Source organism: Dryobates pubescens, chromosome 24 (assembly GCF_014839835.1).
Source record: "Dryobates pubescens isolate bDryPub1 chromosome 24, bDryPub1.pri, whole genome shotgun sequence".
Lineage (NCBI taxonomy): Eukaryota > Metazoa > Chordata > Aves > Piciformes > Picidae > Dryobates > Dryobates pubescens.
In genome coordinates, this window is record NC_071635.1 from 4,406,459 (window position 1) to 4,422,541 (window position 16,083).

The 16,083-nt window shown below is 42.4% G+C and overlaps 1 protein-coding gene across 4 annotated transcripts in view; it reads left to right on the forward strand.

The window, feature by feature from the left end:
• Positions 1-437: 437 nt before the first annotated feature.
• The window catches only part of UGT8 (UDP glycosyltransferase 8), a 38,752-nt gene continuing 23,106 nt past the window's right edge, over positions 438-16,083 (forward strand). Inside the window, exon 1 of one of the 4 annotated variants that reach the window (XM_054172681.1) lies at positions 438-548. The gene's annotated coding sequence lies outside the window, so the exon portion shown is untranslated. Of the gene's footprint in view, positions 604-887; positions 1,017-1,276; positions 1,325-16,083 lie in introns of those variants that run through there. The other 3 variants (XM_054172683.1, XM_054172682.1, XM_054172684.1) reach the window with 3 other exon arrangements.

Sequence of the window (16,083 nt, forward strand, 5' to 3'; positions counted from 1 at the left end):
AGGGGACCTGCCCCGCCGGGAGCTCCCCGCTGTCGTGGGAGCCGGGGCAGTGCATGGGGCGGGAGGGTGCCCGGGGACTAGGACGGCTGCTCTCCGCGCCAACGAAGGGGAGAACAGCGAGGGAAGCCTTTCCTCGTCTGCCCCGTAGTAGCATCTCCGCGGGGGCCGACAGCAGCGCCGGTGCATGTCTCCGGTGGACGGTGGGGTGCCAGAACGGAGTGCGGACAGAGGAAAGTGATGAGAAGTTGAGGGAGGACGGAGCGAGGGTGCCCTCTCCTCGGCCCGTGCCGCAGGAACAACCCAGCCCCGCAGCAGGTGCAGCAGAGCCTGGGCGGAGGGGACAGGCGGGCCCGGCGCTCCCGACGCCGCAGCGGAGGGTCTCCGGCGGGAGCAGAGCCTGAGGCTGGGCCGGACGGGACCGTGCAGCCCCCGCGCCCGTTCGACTGGAGGAAAAGAGCGGCAAGCGGAGCTCCGAGCAGTAGCTCGCTTCGATTTTCATCTCGTTACCAGAGGCAGCGACGCGGAGAAACGGCCCAGAAGGGAGAGCGGTGAGGGAACTCGGGAATCCCCAGGGGCAACGAGAAGGGCGCGAGGCGGACAGAGGTACCTGCCCTGGGCGCAGCCGGCAGGGAGATGGGCGAGGAGGGAGGCTCTCCTTTCACCTTGGTTGTTTTGTTTTTTTTTTTTTTTTTTTTCAGTTTTCCTCTCTCCTCCTGCTTTCTTTCTTTCTTTCCTACCTCCCTCCCTCCCTCCCGTAACGCAAGAGCAAGCCTTGGGCGCCTTGCATCACCCCGTAGCGGGGGGTCTGAAGGAGTGGGTGCGGGGGGCGGTGAGCATGGATGGATGGGCAAGAAGCCGCAGGGCAACGAGGCCGTGGCGATGCGGTGTCCCTGAGCAAGGGGAGCTGCGCGGTGGGGACGGTGTGACCTGGGAGTGGGGCGGCGGGCAGCGCCGAGTCCTTGCGGGGGTGCTGAGGGGCGAAGAAAGGACGCCTGTCTACCCGTCCTTACCCTGAGGTGAGCTTGGGCTGCTGCTGAGGGGAGAGAAGGGGCTTGAGGGGCGGCAGAGAGTGCGACCATCCCTACGAGAGGGTCGCTGCGCGGCAGGCACGGCACCTGTGTGGCACAGCCTCGGGGCGGGCAGCGGAGCAGTCAGGCGGTCGCCCTGCGGCGCCGCAGCGGTGAGTGCGGAGAGAGTCGCTGGAGAGGGGAGGGGGGTGTCGGGTGGGCAGGTGCCCACGCTGCGCCTTGAGGAAGTTGAGCGCCATGAGTCGTGTGAGGAGGAAGAGGAGGGAGGACGGGGCCGCAGCGGTGCTGGCGCTGAGGCAAGCTCTCAATTCCTTAGCGGAGGGCAGGCGCTCAGGAGGAGTTGGGGAGGATGTCAGTACGTGAGGGGAAGGGGCGAGGGGGCGCGTGCCGCGGCCGTTGGGCGCGGGCGCGCGTTACCTGCTGCTTGGGCACCGAGGGCGGGAAGCTCGGACAGGCGCTGCCGCAGGCCCCGGCGGGAGCGGTGAGGGGAGGGAGCCATGCGTTTCTGACACCGATTTTTGGCTGAGTTCAGCCTTGCGTTTCACTTTGCCCTTTCTGGATTAGCTAATTAAAGTGGTTGCTCAGCCGTCGCTATTGCCGTGAGGGGCTGTCACCCACAGCCGTCCCAAAGTTATGTAAGTCGGGCAGCCACATTGGCTTGTGGAGGCCGAGAAAATGTTTTATTACCCGGCTGCCAACTTGAACACATAATGTGAAAGATCTCTGTGTGAATGTTTGGCCTGGGACGCGCCTGCAGCGTGCTGTGCTTTCCCTGAATGCTAACTGAGCTTGGATCAAAACTGCCTTGCCTTTGAGGGGAGAACATTGCACCAGTGCTGCCATGCCTCCCCTCTGGGGTTAAAAAGAAGGAAAACGGTTAAGCAGAAACTTTTAAGAGAACATGTCAATAAAGTTGCAGCATTTAAACAGTTATTATCTTGTTTCTTTTATAACTTGTTCACATACTGCTTTTAGTATTACCTATGGAACAATAGGAAATCATTAAAAAATATGCAGCCTGTTTTGCATGCTCATCAGAGTAGCCTGGGGATGAACAGCAGCGGGTCACTAATAGTAGAGATCCTTGAAGGCTCTTCACCCCTCATCAAAGCAGACACCTGGAAAATACTATTTCTATTTTTTGTATTATGACTAGGTGGCTTCACTTTGGGAATCATTCACATAATAATTTTAAAAATCATCTTTATATTGCTTATCTGAAGCTGCCTTTCCTGCTTTTCCAAGGCATTATCACACAAGGTCACTTAACATATTTTAGCTGAGCTGGTTTTATAGCACCAACACAACATAGTATGCAGTTAACCTTTGCTTCACATTTCCTTGTTTTTGTTCTTTTGTTTCTGTCATTGATCCAGGTGGAATGTTGCATGCTGCAGTGGCTGTTTGTTTAGTTGGGTTTTATTTATTACTTTTTTCTCAAAACTACTAACCAGTTTGTGCTAGTCTTTAGGCTCTTTCAGAGAGCTTTCATGCTATTGTGAAAATGTTTTTGTTTGAAACACGAAGAAATGAATGTTTGGCCTGAATTGCTTGCATTGTATCTCTTACTTTTGCACAATGTTTGCCATCAACAGAAGCTTTTTCCAGGAAGCAAGAAAAAAGTGATTTGCTTTTTGTTGTGTCTGTGAAGTATACAGACTTGTGAGGATCGTGTTAGAGTGCTTTGTAAATGCCCTTGTACATTTTGTGTTCTTAGAGTGCTCTAAGCAGTTGGGTTGTTCTGAAGCGGGATTTGGGTAAAGAAACCTACAGGACTAACCAGGACTCGAAGAGAGGACAATCCTCACATCAGTTCTGCAGAGGGTGGTGTCACACCTGAACTTTGTCAGAGCCCTCTCCTTGCCTGTGTGGGTGGTGAGAGGGCAGCTGACTTGCTAACAAAGTAGTTGATCTGCTGGCAACTTCAACTTAGAGAGGGGCTACTAGCTGGTGTATTTAAACGGTAGTCATTGCAGCTACAGTTTGGGCTTGGCCTGCGATCAAGCTGGAACTATCAGCTCCAGATTGCCCTGTGATAAACAGATATTTTAGTTACCTTTAATTTTTCTAAAAGGTAATCAGAACTACCATGAAATGCTCATGAAATGTTAATGCCTTATTTGTCATATCTAAACCACTTCAGATATAGCTATCTAAATCAACCCTTTGGGATGATAACTATTAGTTGGTCCACTTGGAGGAAAAGAGAACCTGCCATAATTCTCTGCTGTACGTAATTTGCTACTGCTTGGCTTGGCTGATTTCTAGCAATATGTTTTATTTCCAGGAATGGGGAAAAAAAAATAAATCACATCTATCAAAGTTCTTGCTGAGTAGTAGGTGTGGTACTACATGTTCAGATACTAGGTGAGAAGATATTGTGGTGTGCCTCACTATCCACAAAGCAATACCGCTGAGCATAGCATTGTGTATGGCCTTTTCTGTACCTGTTGAGTCTTGAATAGAGCATGTGTTTTGCTGGAACACCCTTCCCACCACTTCAAAAATGCTCTGCAATTAATTGTAATAATGACTGTAACAACAATGCCTGTCCTGACTTTAGTTTGTAATTGACATTCTTGAGCATGAACTACATGATTTCTGACTTCAACTGCAGAGTGTTTCATTGCCCACACCGACTTTCCTTTGTGTTTTACCGCTCAGGCTCTTTCAAGTGCATCTTTCTACATCATTGTTTTAAGCTGGGTTGCTTCCCGTAGAATAGCTTCAAGAATCATCTTGGTTTATCTCGAGTCTTGCAGACAGTTTTATAGGGATGCAGGACTCATGGGTAGAAATACACTCTTTCCTGTGTCCACCCACTGGATTGGACAGTCTAGACAATGGGGGTCTCAACTTTTAAGGGTTTAAGGGGTTTCTTAAAGGCAACCAGCCTAAACTGCCACAGTTACTAGAAAGATCTCATTATGGTATTAAAAGCTACTAATATACTTACTCTAAGATCTTGAAGAGATGCTTAGCAAGTTAAATACTTTGTCTCTGTAGATCTTAACTTTTAATAGAAATACTTTTGTTTCTGTTTTAGTATTAGAGTGCTATTGAAAAAGAGAATGAAATTGTTTCAGAAATGCTGATACAGTGGAAGCATTTGAAATAATTAATCTTTTGCTATTATTATTTAAAAAAAGTCTCTATGGATTTATCTTATTTTGTTGTTTTAGAAAGTATCTTTGGGCTGACAACTGACATTCTGATGCAGCTCATTGTTTGTGAACAGACATTGCAGAGGCCTCTTTTCCCTATTTGCCAGGAATTAAAATACACTTGAACTATTTAATATAATTCTCTCCTGAAATGTGGTTTTTCCACTTTTCCTCCAGAACAACTGTACTTTGAGTGAATTTCTAAGACTTGTGACATTCGTTTTCTTGAACCCTGTTTTATAACATTTGGGATGTGTAGATCTTAAATGCTGTGTGGGGTTCTGTTAATAGTCCTTGCAGGGAAGAAGTCTTTTAAGTGGTCTGTAGCTTTTTAAAGAGCCCCTTAAGAGTTGATTACCACTATTTTTCATTGCAAGTCTATTAATTTTATTTTAATGACACTTTATCTAATAGACGAATTTTCAGCTCTGCTTTTTGCTGTTACATAATCACACCATGCTATTTTTGAATTATTTTTTTATTTTGCTAATTATATGAAAGATTTTGTGCTACAGTTCTTGACTTGGAGCCAGTGTGCTGGAATGGTAGAGAGTCCTTTTGGAAGCTTTTGGAAATGCTCAGTTTTTAACATTGAGTTTTGTTTGTTAATTCCTGGTTTTATGGAGTAACTTAATTGTTTAGCTGTTAGAAGCAGTACACCTAATTGACTATACCTGGGACTGTCCTTGGTCAGTCTTGAACTCTTTGAGGAATAGATTATTCTTTTAGGGAGAGAATTGCTAGCTACTAACCTAGTTAAAAACAATTATTTTTTTTCATATGGAAAGAAGTGATGGTAAATGGAAAAATTACCACCATACTTTGCATTTTTGCAGACTATAAATGTGGCAGTTAAGGTTTAAGGGGTTTGAAAGACTTTGTAGGTAACTTTTCTAAATTATACAGTTCAGATTTGCAACAAGTAGTTATAACCTGAGTTGTTTTGATACTTTCTCTTACATAGCACACTTGTCATGCACAAAATGTTGTTTGTGCAGGAGAGTGAGTATAGCTTTTTTCTTTCCTCTGTTGTGCTTTCTTCCTGTCAATGGGCAGCTTAACTTCATCAGAAGTAAGGGACTGAAGCATTTTTCCTTTTCTACTCAATAATTGAAGGGAGAGTTAATCAGAAATCTTTGGTCAGCTTCAGCTTCTGAACTGCAGTTCCTAAGAGAAAAGTATTTTTGGAAGAATTGTAAAAGTCTAACAAAAGTAAAGTACTGGTGTAAAAAGCCCCATGACCAGTACTAATGTGTTGTTACTTACCTCCTCTTCACTTCCTCTTATGAACACCATTGCTGTCCTCTCAATGTTTAAATTGAGAAATTCTCAGTTTCAGATATTTTCTAACTTCAACTATGAATGAGATAAAAAAAGCCTATCTCTTTGAATGAAATTTGGGTTAAAACCAGGAATTCTAGCTGGAATACTGCTTTAACCATTAGAATAATTTAAGTAGTATGTAGATGCACAGCTTGCTTTTAAGGTGAAACAGGGAGTATGGCTGAGGAGCCCACTCCAACTGGGTGGTAGGATGTGCTTTCTGCATGTCTCTCCTCTTGGTTACACCTGTCCTTGAACTGACTGAATGCAGATTCAGTTACTGGTTTGAACCTGGTTTGTTTCTTGGAAAATGTTTTCTCTATTTGTCTAAGATGAAACATGGGAAATAGACATAGGAATAAGAATGCAAATGTAGGAGGTGTTTCATAATGCTGGAAATTCTATCATGAAATACTATTTCAAGTGCGCACTTAATTTCTCCCTTCTCACTTCAGAAGCAGTTACTGAGCTGTGGTAGTAATTTACAATGTATCTATTTCAGATTAAAAATATTTAGTGCCTTTTTTTTTCCAGTTGTAGTTGTTAGAGAATGCTGTTTGCAAGTAGTTAAATGTTTATTTTGTGAGTTTGCTGGGGCAGTCAGTTCATCATAATGTAAACAGGTGCTGACAAGTACTTTTTTCATGGCATGGGTGTGCTCAGATGTTGAACTTGGACCTTGGTAGCTGTATCTTTCTCAAGAACATTTTAGACTAGAAGTCACTGTCAGTAAAGAGCTTGCAGATGAGTTTTGACAATGGCCACACTCAGGATATAGATAGCACTACCTCTGCAGGAATTAGCCTTGCAGCAATGAAAGGGTTAACTAGCTCTAGTGTCTGCAGTCAGTAGGTCCCAAAAGCTGGCTAGAAGGGCCTCTGGAAGGTCTTGTGTGAATTTCCACTCAGTACAGAGTTGTTGGCAACATAAGATCAGGTCAGTTGAGGCTCTTTTTCATCCAGGTTCTGGACACCTGCTGGGATGGAGGTTCCCCATCCTCCCTGGTAACCTTTCCTGGTGCCACACCACTCTTACAGAGGAAGAGGATTTTCGAGTGCCAGCCTGAAGTTTTCAAGCTGCAATTATCATTCCCTCCAGTAATGACAAACTGATAGGGAAAGAATTTGACAGTGAAGCTAATGGGAAAACCCAACAAGATGGACTGGCTAAGCTGGAAGCAAATGCATCTTCTGATTGTTCCTGGTGTGTGTGGTGGTGGGTGTTTTGGTTTTGTTTTTTTTTAACTGTTATTTCTATCAGGTTGCCAAGCCAAGTTTTTGTCCCTGATGGCCCTTGGGGCAACAGCTGAAATGGTATTCACAGCTTGCAGGCCATAGGTAGTGCTGGCTGCAGATGTTCTTGTGATGGAAGTGTTGGGTCAGTTTTTCATGTGGGAAGATTGCTGGTGCTCTGTGAGGTGAGCTACACAGACTGAGAATCTTGCTGTTGCTTGATACCTTCCTGGCAAAAAAGATCTTGATCCTTCTGCATTCTTTTCCACTAAGCTTCATGTCTGAGCCAAGTTGGAGGAGACTTGCAGTAGTCTGAAACTTGTACACCAGTGTACTGTAAATACCAAGAATGTTTTGTTAAGAATTAGATCCTTGATTAAACCTTGCTGGTCTTCGGAAGAATCTTATTTCCTGTCCCCAGGGTCAAAGAATCTGAACTTTGAGAGGTGTTGATATGAACAGTGTTTGGTCCCTGGACACAGAAGTCTCCAAGAAATTGAGCATAAAATGCTTGTGGGAAGTTTTATTTACATGTATTTTTCTTCTGAACGCTCTGAAGTGAAACATTTCAGGCGTTTTTTGTAACATGACTAGATAAATCAGTCTAGTGTTTGGGGCATCTGTTGCTTGTAGGTCCTGGCAGTTGATAGATGTCTTCTCATCCCCCAGAAAGTGCAGTTTCAGTGAGTAGGAGCAGACACATGTACACATGTAGAAGCACTCAATGTTCATCTGGATGGTTTGTGGTTGATTTGTTTTGGCTTTGCACCCAGATTATTCTCTGTGAACTGTAGTCTATGAATCATCTTCATCTTGGCTTTCTGCCCTCTGTGTTTCTTAATTCCTTAATATTTCATGTCATAGAATCATAGGGTGGCTTAAGTTGGAATGGACCTTAGAGATCATCTACCCCAGTCTCCCTGGCATGAGCAGGGACACCTCTCAACTAGACTTTATGAATTAACAGATTGCATTTAAGTTTCAGATTGTCCTAGAAAATCCACAAACCCTATCTTTAGACTCTTCTGAAGTTGAATTCTAGCCTTAGTCAACTGCTGATCCTAGAAATTGGCAGGAAGTTTCTGTGTATTTAAAAAAAAAATAATAAAAAAGTGGAGCTACTGCAAAAAAACCCTTAGTAGTCTCTTATACCTTGCTGGAGTGTATCACTTTTTAGAAGGGTCCTGAGTTAATTTGTCCCCTTTCACTTTAAATGATGTGGTCTTGCTCTTAAAATCAGAGTCTGAGGAGGAAAAAGCCACGACACGCCATACTTTTATCCTTATTCTAACAAGCAAATTCTACTAAGAGGCAATTCAAAGCAGACACTCCAAAACAGATCTAAAAGCAAAAGAGAATAATTGGCTGTAAAAAGACCTACCTGTAGATTTCGATACAGAACCTAGTGATGAGCAGACTGAACGAGCTACATGTTGGAGTGTGTGGTGGTGTTGCATACAGTCTTGAGCAATTATTTTAACTGAGCTGAATAAGAGCAAAGCATTAAGTATTTTAACTTTATTCAAAGTATTATTTCTTATTGCAGAAACACCTGCTATAGCTTCCCTTGTGATTCTGTTTGTGTGGCTGGTTAAAATGTAGTTATTTGCTATAGGATGAAGTCAGAAGTCAAACAAAGAAACTCATTCAGGGCTTCTAGGTGTCATGTGATGGCGTGATCAGGGAGAGCTTGTACCAAGCTGAAGCTAACTGTAGTGAAAAAAAATGAAGCATCCCTCCAAACAATTATTAAAGTTAAAATCCCAGTGAAATGCAGATAAGTTTAAAATTCATATTGTTTCGGATCCTGAGGCTTGTTCATGAGGCAAAATACCAGGCTTGTGTGGTGGTAGTATGTAACTATGTTGTGCTTGTTGCACCAATTAAGCTTACAACAAGCTGTGCTCTGCAATTTCTTCGAGCTCCTCCTTCAGAGAGTCATTTTATTAGAAGTTAATCTGTTGCTGATGGCAGTGTTTAAAAACAGGCTGAGACAAGTTTTTCCTTATTTTCTTAATTCCTTTTTGATACTTAATTCAGTATTTTGACTTGTCTTTTGATGCCAGTGTGAAAGAGAGCTTCCTGGGCAGCTTTGACCTCTCAGGGGAGTCATTTTTGTTTCCCTCAGCTACTGTGGCACTCATGCCCCTCCTCCCTGTGGGTAGGAGGCTTTCTTCTTTCTGAGCATGTACTGTTGACTGTGCATCATGAAACATTGCAATAAATGATTATGTTACTGGACTCTTCTGGGCAGTGTAGTGTCACAACAGGAGCAGGACTAGCAGTGTGTGAGCCAGTAATAACATCTTAAACAGCACTGGTGTCTAGGAAATGTGGAGTAACCTCGTCGATTTCTCTGTTACTGCCCCCACCCCTTGATTTCACCACCTTATTTCTGCTTGCTTACTTTCTGGTGCAAAATGGTTGCAGCAGGTTGGGAAACCTTTCTTTCATATCTCAGTGCTTGGTGGAAAGGTCTCCAGAAGTTGAGGGGACTTTGTCAAGGGACACATATGTTAGTGCCAAAATCTGCAGTGAATTCACAGGAGCTGTGAGGATGTAGAACTTCTCAGAACACATTCTCATATAGTTTTGAATGAACTGGATAAATCTCTCAACAACGAATATAGTTGTCTCACTTGCAAATAGATGGCTGCTTCACTACACACAGTCAGCATTTATCTTTCCAAGGTGCTGGGAGTGGAATAACCATGGGCAGCAAGGAGAAGACCTGCATAATGGAGCGCGCCAATGCGGAGAAATCTGAGTCTCTTGCACACTGGGTCAGGTTGCATTCGGTTGAAGGTGCCGAGGTTTTGGAGCAGGCTTTTTGTTTCTCAGGTTTCTGCCCTCTGCTTCCATCCTGAGGTCCAGAACAGCACATCAGCTCAGCTGCAACACAGTAGCTGAGGCGCTTGGGATAGAAGTGTGTTCTGGTCTTGCTGTAACGTTTTGGACCTAGGCCAGCAGCAGAAAGTTTTACTTCATGAATTGCTTTTTACAGTGATTCTCAGTATCACTTTAACAAAACATTGTCAGATTGCAAGTACTGATCCCCACTACACAGGGTGGGGAGTGTTAAGAAACCTAAGTGGTGTGAGGAGGATCCTGTCTTTGCCCTGGTGTAACATACTTCATGTTATGGAAACATTTAATTAGACCTGAATCCTTCTCACCCAGGTGAATCTCTTCTTGACTGAGGCCATCAGTACTGGAGTATTATAATCCTGAAGTCTGCAGGCCTTGCTTTAGTTTATAAGTGACTTGATTTTTAAATGTTAACATTACCAACACAAATACATTTAGAAGTCTTGAATATATTTAGCATCTCTTCATAGAATAATAAAGATAATATTTGTAAACCTTCAATCTTTTTAGATAGACTTCTGGAAAGATAGATTGTAAGATTGTTTTCCATGACCATCAGGAACCCAGTGGCAAAGTGCTACTGTGAATGTTACACCTTGGTTTCTTGCTATGAATTCATTTTACTGGGACATTGTGCCTTGAATAAGAGTTCTGTTTCTCTGTAACTTCTTACTGGCATGTCTACTGAAAAATACTTTGTTTACTGACTGTAAACCTTGTATTTTGAAAGAGAAGTCTGTCTGTTCCTCTACCTTTGCTACCTCTTGAGTGAGGCTTTTAAAAATCAGTTTTTCTGTAACTCTGAGTATAAATACTTAGGTAAAAACCCTCCAGTGTTTAATAAAACCTCTTGCATAAATAGGAAGCTGTTACTAAAAGGGGTTTCATAAACTGCATATCCTTTTGTCTCTCAACTCCTTTGTTGTTTGCATAACTGACACAATAAGTCTCTGACAGATGCTTACAGTGACATTGTAATGCCTATAAATCTTCCTCTCTTTTTATCTGTAACTGTGACATTCTAGTGCTTCAGTCATTGGAGAGTGGATGTAGTTGTTACTCAAGAAACTATACAAAGTAAATGCAAAAGCCTGTTTTTGTGTATGTGCACATGATTTCTTGCTAATAATTTCCATTAATTTCTTCATTTATTCATTTGGTTGTAATTAGAAGCCAAATCTTACCACTTATCTCAACCATTACAACACAAAGTAACGATCACTGTGTGCACTACCTCAGCAATTAGTAACAAGATGTGTGATAGGAAAAACTTTGGAATATAAATCCAAAGGTTGTGCAATACCTGTTAGCAATCTCTTCCTAGATAATGGAATGGTTTGCTGTTCCAAGCCTTGTTCACACATTTCTGATGCTTTCCTCTGTTTTATGGCACTGGGGTTGCTTAGTAGCATCTGCTTCCTGGTCCTGAACTGCAATTTGCTGCCTGAAGTCAGTTTACAGGCCTGACTTACTTTGATAATCCTAAAAGATTAGGGAGTAGTGTTTCCTATTATCTATGCAATATGTCCAGCACAGCAGACAGTATTCTAGGTAAGGAACACATTTTGTAGTTGCCATCTTAAAGAGTTTAGGAATCAAATTGTACTTTCTGTGCCCATGATAATTTGATCATCTTGTGAGACTTGCTGTTTTACATAAAGGGGTCAGTGTCTTTCCTCATGTGTAGCATTTCCTTACTTAGGTACTCAGCAAAAAAAATAGTGATGTTGACTAGTATTAAATCTTACAGAAAATATTTTGAGGGGGGCTTGAAAAAAATCATTTGTCTTGTTTCAAGTGGTGTCTTGGACAATCTCACAAATAGAAAGACAGACCTGTTTTCACTGTTTTCCAGTTTTGAGTCAATGCCACTGCATTCCTGCTTAGATGTATGTGCATATTTTGGTCTTTAATGCCAACTGCTTGCATGTGGCTTATACTACTGAGAATTTGTTTGGGTGCATGTATTTTATCATTGCATTGTCCTGTAACCAATGCTAGAGAACTTTGTCTTGGAATATTTTCTTCCTCTTTCAGCTTTATAATTAACTGTAAAGGCTTTTTGTTAGTCATTCCTTGCTATCTTAGGATTGATAAAATGCTTTGCTTACAGGGCTTTTGGTCATGCAACTAGCATTGTAGGGCTTGGTTCTGTATTTGTTTAACTGAAATGTTTCCAAGCCTGTGAAGATTGAGTACTTCGTTTTATCTGTAAACCCGTTTAATAACAGCTAAAGCAAACAGATTTGCACGTAAAATAAGTTCATGTCAATGGGATTTAGAGTAGGTAGGGCAAAACTGAAGCTTCAGTAAAACAGGTAACGCATCAGGTAACAATCTGAGATCTGTGCTCACATCTTTCTCCTCTTTAATGCTCTATTTTTTTATGAAGAACTATGATAAACTACAGCTAGTAGCTGGTTATGTGCTGTTGAGAGGGAGTTTGTAGTGCTCTCAGTGGACTTTCATTCACAGCTTGGCTTTTTTCTTACCATCCTTTTGACTGTGTCTCTTCTTACAGCTCCAGTACTTGATACCTTAAAAGAAATAACTACTCTCTATATGTGCATTTACCTGTGGTAGATGTTGCTCTTGAGCATGGTAAGATGATATTGGCTGCTGCAGTTTTTAACCTTGGATGGAAATACAGGCAGGTGGGATAACTGATGTTGAGTTTGAAAGAAAACAACCTGGCTCTTCAGCAGCCTGGCCTAGAGCCCACCATGGGCAGCTGTGGTCCATAACTGGTCAAGATCCACTCTGCCTGAGTGGAAACCAAATCAGATTTGAAACTTTTATTAAAAGCTTAGTTGCTGATAAAATGTACTTTTTTTGGTCATTGTTTCTGCCTTTTGTTCCAATTGGCCCATATCACTAATGTAAAATTTTGGGGAGTTTACAGCAGGGTTTGTTCTCCCCTCTGAAATAATGAGGGTTTATGTAATAAACTAGTAGTAAAGGGAGAGGACAATACAGTGAGCAAGATTAAGTAATAAATGTGCACATTACCTGAACTCTGGTGGCAGCTTGCAGAATGCAGGGTTTGCTAAAATGCATGCAAATCTCAGATTTCCCCCCTTCTGGATAATTGTGTGATGCACACTATTAGCTTTCTCCTGGGGCAGAGTCATTTCAGTGCTAATTAGCATCCACACGTGGGTCTGCAGAGGTGGAAGCCTGGTTGGTAAGCCTGCTCCTTTTAATGTATACCTGGTATCTGTTAAATAGTAATGAGTAATTTGAGCTTTTTGGGTAAGGTGAGAGTGATCAGCAGCTAGAAAGATTGCTCCTGAGCACTGCTCTTTAGTGTGAAGGGCACCTTTCCAGGCAGAGGACCTGGTCTTCTGACCAGACTGCTCAGGTAAACTCAACAAACCTTGATAAATCTAACAAAAGGCTGAGAGGAGGGGAAGAACTTGCAAGAGTTAATAGCATCACTGAACAAAATCTCTGTAAAACCTCCCTTGCTGCTTTAGAAGTCAGCGTTAGGTGTTACTAGTGATTTAAAAGGACTCCATATAGTTATGGTACATGTAAACACGTAAGAACTGTTTACTTTTAGGAGTGTTTGCATAGTTTGAATTCAAGGCATGCTGCATGTGAAGGTGCTTGAGAGCCTTTTTAGCTTCTAGAGCTCACTGCAGTGGAAGAAAACGCTGTCAGTGGTATTGCTGGCTTGAAAATGGTTATTTCTGTGAGGTTAAGAAATAGTAGGTAGGCAGCCAAGGATATAAAGCAGCAAAAGTTCCAAACTTACCTATAAATTTTAATTACAGAGTGATTAGCAGATTATTAAGGCTTGGCAGTAAATATAATCTTCAGTATGTATTCCAGTGCTGCAATAGGCTGCTACATAAATTATTAATTGGAATCACTTCTAAACCATTTTTCAGCTTGAAATGTAACTGTGGTATTAGTTCAGTTTTATAATACTAATTTTTAAGTAAATCAGGATTTGGAACTGTTTTGGCCAGCTGAAGACATCCCTCCAGCAGTCTGCTGCAGGTATGCTTACTTTTTTGTAACACTTCAAAACTCACACTTTCTCTTTCATTTGAAAACACCCCACATGTAGGTCATTAGCTGTATGAGAAGCTGTTGGAATCAGTGAATGTTTAACTAACTCTTGGTATTTGTTTAATCTTTAACTTTCTCTTGCTGCACTCCTATAGGCGACCTCTTTGCTGTTGGTTTCACTCATATAAAACCACTCTGCATCTCTTTTCCTCCAATTACTTTTAGGGCTTTTTGGCTGCAAGTAGTATTGGCTTCAGTTTGGTGATGATTTTGTGGGGTGTTTGTGGGTGATTTTGGGTTTTGTGGTGTGGGCTCTTTTTGTGGGGGTTTTTGTGGGGTGGTGGTTTGGTTTTCTTTAACATTTTTGAAAAGCAGAGTTTTCTTTTCACCCTCTATTATAAGAGGGTGTTACATACCAGGTTGGACACAAAAGCAATCCTATTTAATGAAGGAAAAATCTAAGCAGAACAACTTAAGATGGAGGTTGGAAATGGTTTTGTATTGTTCTTGGAGAAAAGTGTCCTCTTACTTTGGGGTTTGTTTCTTTTTTTTCCTGTTACAGCACTTGACAGTTCTTTTTCATGCTTCTTGCATTCAGAAAGCAGTTACATTGAGTGTTGATCCTTTTTATTTTAGCAAGTGATGTATTGTGGGTCTTTGCAGGGGTATGATTGGAAGCTAGTGTCGCTGTGCTCTGGTTTTGATTAGCTGTCTTCCAGCTGAGCACCACCTCCTAATTTTCCTCCTCCTGTAAATCCTCCACTGCTTAGGCACTGCTCACTGCTTTTGGAGAGGAGTCGAATCAGAAATTCCCATGGAAATAGGCAAGCCTCAGTGGCTCACTTTGTCCTGGTAGAAATACCTGGTGTGCTGGAGGAACTTGTTGCTGAAGGTTGGAACAAAGGGGCATCTTGGACTGAGCCTGGTGCTGAGCTTGCCTGATATTGTGATGTTGCCCTGCTGATGGTACCAAGTACCTACCTCTTGCCCCCTTCCAGTCTGCCAGATGGGAATTACGCTCATGATGAATTGGCTTACAAAGTTCTGTTACATATTGCCTTGTTCCTGCTAAACACAAACCTTCCCTTGCTTCTGGCTGGCCAGGGGATGAAATGATGAGGCTTCATCCTGCAGCTTCCTGCCAAAAGTTCAATATAAGGTCAGTGCCTTTTTTTCCCAGTAAAAATGTCACTTAACTGGCATTTCTCTAATAGCATCATGCATTTAATACCTCTATGGCTTGGCAGGTCCTGTACATAGATTTTCCTGTCCCTGTAGAAGATGCTTGCACTGAAAAGGAAAGTTGCATGATACGTTCTTGGGAAGTAATGGAGTATTTTGATTTGCTCTGAAGATACTGCAAGCTACAGACTGCTGGGGAAGCTTTTGTCTCAAGATGAAAAACTAATTGTAATTTGTTAAATTACTTGTAGTTTTGTTGCCAGATTTTCATGTTAGGTGGGCTAGGCTTTGTAATGCCATCATAAAGAGTAAAATACCCAATGTGCTTTCCATTTATGTGCCTACTTGTTGAGCGTGGGGATATGAAGTGGTGGGATGGTACTGTCATCATCCCAGGGATGTGCTGCTGTAGTCCCCATGCCTTTTGGTGGCATGTGCTTAACCTCAGCAGTGGAAAATGCACCTTAGGGCTAAGGATTGTATCTTCCTGCTGTGCTCTGGGCCTGTACTGGGGCAGGAAATCTAAGTGGAGCCCTGGCATGCCTGCAACTGGCAACCTGTTGGATCATGCTTAGCCATTAGGCTCCTGCTACCTTTGATTTGTGCTGCTGATAGGAACATTAACTGTTTCTGAGTTTCCCAATCCTACACCTCCATTCATGGTTTTGTAATACCACTATTGTTGACAGGAGCTGTAATTTAATACCGTGGGAATGCTTATAGTATGGGGAGATGTAATCAATAATGGGCTTTTTCCATGTCTGACTAAGCATTTTTCTTGGATATTTGATTGACAAACCATTATTTACTTGTTTTTTAAAACCACATTCACTTAACTGGAGTGTTTTCTTCCAGTGGGGCCCTCCTGAAGATAGCTGCACACGGCACAATGTTGAATGCTTTTAGAAGCCTCTGCTATGGTTTGAAACTGAGTTTTATGGTCAGGATTGAAGTGGTATGGTGAGAGGGCCTTGGTGCTGGCATGTCCTTTGAATGGGAGCTCCTTGGAGGCTACCTGAGCTCTGTGGGATGCTGTGGTTATCTAGAAAGCCTCCTGTGAAAGCAAAGGCCTAAACTAAAAAGTCAGATTTAATACCTTAAAAGTTTCCAGTAGGTCAGACCCTCATGATGGGAGGTTTCTCATGTAGTAAGAATGCTCCTTGGAGAGCGAATAGGATTGCTGTTTAGTTTAACTACTGCTATTTGCCAAGAAGGAGATGTTTAAGGGTAATCTCCAACACCCTAATGGAAACAGCTTAAACAAATCAA